We start from the raw sequence: 6,723 nt of genomic DNA, 5'->3' as shown, positions 1-6,723 counted from the left end.
GTAGGTCCTGAGGAAGGGGTCGGGCCTACCACCCAAGGTGCTTCGGGTAGGTCGGCATCCACCTCCCATCGTGGCCGGGTTGTAGATCAGTTCGGCCCTTCGACTATGACGCTTGAGGAACTTCAAACCCTCGTAGACTACTACAACTTGCCCAGTGAGTATGGTTACTTTATCCCTACGGGCAGCTTTCCTTGGGAACACGGTCCTGATGAGATGGTGATTTTCCGGGAATAGCTCGCCGCAGGGCTGTGACTGCCCTTCCACCCTCTTCTTGTCGAGGTCCTAAACCACTTCAGTGTGACGGTTGGCCAGCTTCACCCGAACTCTATTAGGAACTTAGTGGAAACGATCTCTTTATTTTGCGACGAGAACTTCCCTCTGGATCTGGAGATTTTTTCTTCTATCTTAATGCCGAAAAAGCAAGTGGGTCCCCTTCCTGGGCGTAGGCGGGCATACTACCTGTCCCCTCGCCCAGGCTTCAAGCTCTTACACGGACTCCCCAATAAGGTCCCGACGTGGAAGCGGGACTATTTTGGGGTGCGAAGTGCGATGGGGTGGCCGTTTCAGACCGGCTGGGGGGTGGCCGCTCCTGATTCCGGCATCACACTTGATGAGGAGACGGCGAAGGGCCTCCGGCAATGGGCGCGGCTTGGGCTGGATTGCCAATGGTATCTGACGGAGGCCAAGCTTATTGCTGCGGGCCTGAGTTCGGGTAGGTTCTTTCCCTAGTGATCTTGTCTTGCTCTTCTTTTACGTCTTACTGATGCCGAACTCCTTTTCGCAGGTACAATGGATTCTCGAGGGACCCGAGGTGGGCACTTGTTCGAGGGCATGAAGAGGAGAAAGCGGGTGGCCAAGCGAGCTCGCGCCGAGCCATCCCGAGCTGCGGAGCCCGAGGTGCCGGATTATCCGGTAGAGGAGCCCGAGATGGTTCCTCCTATGCAGGGGCCGGCCGGGGCTCCTTATGCCTAAACTACACACACGGGGGCTCCCGCCTATTCCGAGTCCGCTCATATGCGAGCTGGGCCGCCGGGCTCGGAGGCCCCGGGCGACTTCAGGAGCGTGCTGTCGCCTGTTCATGCTCTTCAACGGAGTAAGGAGGCGATGTTTCCCGAGGAAGTTGCGGCGTGGACCGAGCTCCCTCTGCACCAAGTGGCCTGCCGTGCCGTTACTCATGCCATGGTGGTAAGTGATCCCTTCTTTAGAGCTCGACTTTTATTCTTTTATTCGTTTCTCTGATCCCGTTTTCCTTTGATAGGTGAACTCCTCCATTCACGCCTTGGCGAACCAGGTGGAGAAATGCTCGAGGCAGGCGCGAGCTGCTGAGGAGAATGCTCGTGCTGCTGATGCTGCTGCTCGCCGTGCGCGGTCTAGGCAGACGAGGTCTCAGAGGGATGCCGAGGCCATGGGAGTGGTGGTGCAGCATATGGCGGAAATGAAGCTGGACCTGGAGCATCAGGTCGAGTATCTTCAGGAGGATATCAGGGAGAGGACTCAGATCTTCTCTCAAGGCATCGAAGACGCGAAGAAGAAGGCTATCAGCGATTACATTGCTTCGCCGGATTTCGATGACCTGATGGTAGACTCCTACAGGAGGGGTTTCAAGCTAAGTCGGTGGATGATCCGGAATACGTACCCCGACCTCGATACCAGAGCCATATCCACTTCGCGCATCACTCCGGAGATGGCTAATGCTGCGGATGCCGAACCAGACTCCGAGGGGGAGGCAGGTCCTTCGGGCGTTGTCGAAGAGGCTTCTGATAATGATGAAGTAGCCCCGCGCTTGTGAATGCTTTTTTTTTTTTTTTGTACACATCTGTTTTGAAATGAAATGTCTTTTTGTTCATGTACTGGTGTCTTCGAGCTATATTTTTTGCCGAACTGACCATTTCGGTCCTTCAGTTCGTTTTATGAAAATGACTTCGGCGTACTTGCCTTGGTGGCCTATAGATAGTACCTTCTCAAGTTGACAACGTTCCATGCTCGGGGTACTTGTTTCCCTTCTAGGGTTCCGAGCTCGTACGCTCCCCCACCGAGTGTTTTCATTACTCTGTAGGGTCCTTCCCAGTTTGGTCCAAGTTTCCCTACGCTGGTTTCGAGCACCATGACCTTACGGAGAACTAGGTCGCCGATGCGGAAGTTCCTCTTCTTTACTCGCGCGTTGTAGTACCGAGCTACCTTTTGTTGGTAAGCCGCAGTTCGGATGTACGCGAGGTCTCTCACTTCGTCCAGTAGGTCGAGGTTGGTGCGTAACTCGTCCTCGTTTGTTCGTTCGTCGTACGCTTCTAGTCGCAACGTAGGCACTTCGATTTCCGTCGGGATCACTGCTTCGGTGCCGTAGGTGAGGTTAAAGGGGGTCTCACCTGTGGCGGTCTTTTCCATGGTTCGGTGTGCCCATAAAACACTTGGTAGTTCGTCTGCCCACAAACCTTTGGCTCGGTCCAATCGCGCTTTCAGTCCACGGAGGATGGCTCTGTTCATTACTTCTGTTTGGCCATTTGCCTGCGGGTGTGCGACCGATGTGAAGTTCTGACTAATTCCCATACTTCGGCACCATTCTTGGAACTTGATATCTTCGAACTGTTTGCCGTTGTCGGAGATCAGTACCCGAGGTAGCCCGAAGCGACATACGATGTTCTTCCAAAAGAAGTTTTGTATGTTTCGGGCTGTAACTATTGCCAGGGGTTCAGCTTCTATCCACTTTGTGAAATAATCTACTGCCACCACTAGGAATTTTCTCCCGCCTGTCGCTGGTGGGAATGGCCCCAGGAGGTCGATGCCCCATTGGGCGAAGGGCCATGGACTGGTGAGGTATTTGAGGTCGGCAGCGGGCTGATGGTGGATGCTGGCATGCTTCTGACACTTGCCGCATTTTCTGACGAGCTCAATTGCCTCTGTCTTCATCGTTGGCCAGTAGTATCCTTCTCGAAGTGCCTTTTGGGCGAGGGCTCTGCCCCCCAGGTGTCCGCCGCACAAGCCTTCACGGATGTCGCGGAGTACTAGCTCGGCTTCGGCTGGGCGCAAGCATCGCAGATAGGGGAGCGTGTAGGATCGTCGGTACAACCGTTCGTCTATCATGACGTATTTGGCTGCCTGGCGCTGCACCCTCTTGGCTGTGTTGCGGTCTGCGGGGAGGGTTCCGTCTAACAGGAAGCTCGCGAGTGGGTCGATCCAGCTCGGCTCTGCTTCGGTGACGGGAGCGACCTCTTCTACCCCACCGAGAATGCTGGGCCAAGGCAAGTCCTCTACGTACACGGTTCTCCTGGCGTTGTGGCTCGTGCTAGCCAGTCGGGATAGGGCGTCGGCCTCAGCGTTCTCTGACCTCGGGATTTGCTTGATGAAGTGTGATTGGAAGTTGAGCAGAGCTTCCTTTACTTTTGCTAAGTACGCAATCATAGTGAGTTCGCGTGCTTCGTACTCGCCTGTAACTTGGTTGACCACGAGCTGGGAATCACTGCAGATAACCATGTGCTTTGCTCCGACCTTGCGCGCTAGGTTTAGCCCGGCTATCAGTGCCTCGTACTCCGCCTCGTTGTTGGATGCCGCGAACTCAAAGCGTAGTGCGTATTCCAGTTTTGTTCCGCCCGGGCTGCGTAGCACTATTCCAGCCCCGCTGCCTTGTTGGTTCGAGGAGCCATCTACGTGAAGGATCCAGGGCTCCTCATCCCTATTCGCGCTTGGTCTAACCAGGAGGGAAGCCACGCTGGCTGCTACTTCTCGGGGTTCGGACTCGTTTGGCTTGGGAGCTCTGAGTTCGCCCGAACTGGGGACCTCGGGCTCGACCAGCTCAAGGGCTTCGGGGTTGAACGTGCACTCTGCGATAAAATCTACCAAGGCTTGGGCCTTGATGGCAGTTCTTGGCTTGTACTGGAGATCGTACTCGCTGAGTTCGATGGACCACTTCGTCAGCCGGCCGGAAACCTCGGGTTTGAGTAAAACTTGTCTCAGAGGTTTGTCGGTCAGGACGATGACGGTGTGGGCCTGGAAGTACGGGCGGAGTTTCCGTGCTGCTACCACCAGGGCATACGCTAGCTTTTCTATCTGCGGGTACCTTGTCTCTGCTCCCTGCAAGATTTTACTAACATAATATATGGGTCGTTGGACCCGGTCTGCCTCCTTTACTAGTACCGAACTGACCACCTCGTCGTTAGCCGAGAGGTACAGCTCTAAGACTTCGCCTTCCTCGGGCCGAGCTAAGGTTGGCACATTGGCGAGGTAGCCTTTTAGCTTGTCAAACGCGAGTTGACAGTCTTGGGTCCATTCGAACCCTTTGCCTTTGATTGCTTTGAAGAAGGGTAGGCAACGATCTGCCGACTTGGACATGAAGCGGCTTAGGGCGGCTATGCGGCCGTTTGGCCTTTGGACTTCTTTTATTTTCCGAGGTGGTCTCATATCTAGGATGGCTTGTATTTTGTCTAGGTTGGCCTTGATGCCACGTCGGTTGACAACGTAGCCCAGGAACTTGCCCGAGGTGACGCCAAAGACACATTTGTTGGGGTTTAATTTCATGTTATACTGACGTAGGATTTGGAAGACAGAATCTAAGTCTTGTATTAATTCTTGCGAAAACTGTGTTTTGACGACCATGTCGTCTACATAGCACTCTATCTTTGTGCCGATCAGGGGCCAAAACAGCCTATTTACAAGTCTTTGGAAGGTCGCCCCGGCGTTTTTTAACCCGAAGGGCATGACCTTGTAACTGTATAGACCGAACTTGGTTATGAAGCTGGTTTTTTCCTCGTCGGACTGGTCCATCCGGATTTGGTTGTAGCCCGAGTAGGCATCCAGGAAGCTTAGCAATTCATGTCCCGAGGTCGCGTCCACTAGGCGGTCGATCCTAGGAAGGGGGAAGTAGTCTTTCGGGCAAGCTCAGTTCAGGTCGGTGTAGTCGACACACATGCGCCACTTGTCGTTCGCCTTTTTCACCAGCACAGGGTTGGCCACCCAGCTCGGGTAATGGACTTCCCTTATGAAGTCTGCCGCGAGGAGCTTTTCGACTTCCTCGTCGACCGCTTTCCAGCACTCCGGGGCTAAGTTCCGTTTCTTCTGTCTAACGGGTCTGACTAAAGGGTCAGTGTTAAGTTTGTGAGTTATAAGACTAGGGTCAATACCGGGCATATCGGCCGCGGACCATGCAAAAATATCTAAATTTTGGAGTAAAAAACTTACCAGTTCGGTCCGTAGGGGTTCCTTGACAGAAGCACCAATCTGGAGTGCGCGAGCTGGGTCCGCAGGTGAGGTCGGGATCGCGACTGTTTCTTCTGTTGGCGAGGCTCGTTCTTCGCCTTGCTCCGTAGGCCGCTCCAGATCGAGGTCGCCGGCCGGCTTGGACTTGCCCTTTAGGGCGGCGACGTAGCACTTGCGGGACTCGAGCTGGTCGCCCCGCACTACCCCCACACCGAAGTCCGTAGGGAACTTCATCGCCAAATAGTAGGTAGAGATCACCGCCCGCAGGATATGCGTGATTGGCCGTCCTATTATGGCGTTGTATGGGGAGGGGGTCGCGACCACCAGAAAATCGTGGTTGAGTCTGACCGCACAAGGCCACGTGCCGACTTCCACGGGCACCGTTATCTTTCCAAGGGGCCTGACTTCCTCCCCGCTGAAGCCCACCAGGGGAGTGCTTGCAGGTTTTAGTTCGCTCCTTGGCAGCTGTAGCCAATCAAACGCCGACTTGAATAGGATGTCCGCCGAGCTGCCTGAATCTACGAGCACGCGCCTAACTTCGAAGTCGATGATCCTGAGTTTAATGACAAGTGCATCGTCGTGAGGGTAGCGAACTCCCCGCGCGTCGTTTTCTGTGAAGAGGATCGGCTCCTCGGTCTTCGGCCTCTTTGGGGGGTTCCGCTCCTCGAGGACCGCTTCGCGAACTGAGGTCCGGGCTGCCGCTGATGTGCACCCCGCCACCACCGAACGATTGGTTCGGTTTTGGGTCCCGGGCCGGGTTTTTTCGGTCGGCCGAGCTAGAGGGCTCGCCGTCCCTCTTTCTTTTCTCGTTTCCGCCCTCGGTTCTTTGGTTGATTTCCTCCTCCGTCCTCATGAACTTGTCCGCGAGCTTGAGGAACTCGGCCACGGTCGCGGGCTGGTTAGCTACCATGTGCCACTTGAATTCCTTGTGCGTCACCCCTCTTTTTGCTGCGGCGAGCTGCACCGCGGGGTCTAACCGAGGTATCTGTAAGCATGCCTCGTTGAATCGTTTGATGTAGCCCCGTATGGGTTCTCCTTCCTTTTGGACTACTCCGAAGATGCTTTCCTCTGCTCTGGGGCACCGTTTGCTGGTGACAAAGTGTGCAGTGAAGACCTGCACGAACTGAGCCCAACACTTTATCTTTCCGGGGGCCATGTTCCTGTACCAAGTGCGGGCTACCCCCTTGAGGGTGGTGGTGAAGGCCACGCACATGCATGATTCGCTGGCTCTGGCGGGGTGCATTTGGGACTGGAAAGCGTCCACGTGGTCATTGGGGTCGAAGGAGCCATCATACTTGTCCAGGGGCGGGAGCTTGAAATCTCTGGGCAAGGGGACTGCCAGGAGTTCTGAGGTGAGGGGGGAAGGAACTGAGAGAATTGGGGCGACTCCTACCTCGTCCGAGCTCGTCTCGCCTTTGCCTCTGAGCTCGGATAGGACGCGGGTGGCAGTTTGTCGACTTCGACGGTGCCTTCGCTGCTGAGTGGGCCTTGTACTGGTGCTGCTGGCCTTTGTGTTGCCGAGCTCGATGGGCTCGG

This window comes from Nelumbo nucifera, chromosome 3, assembly GCF_055504915.1.
Source record: "Nelumbo nucifera cultivar China Antique chromosome 3, China Antique-T2T, whole genome shotgun sequence".
Lineage (NCBI taxonomy): Eukaryota > Viridiplantae > Streptophyta > Magnoliopsida > Proteales > Nelumbonaceae > Nelumbo > Nelumbo nucifera.
The sequence above is the reverse complement of the archived record's forward strand: the minus strand, read 5'-3'. Positions refer to the sequence as shown.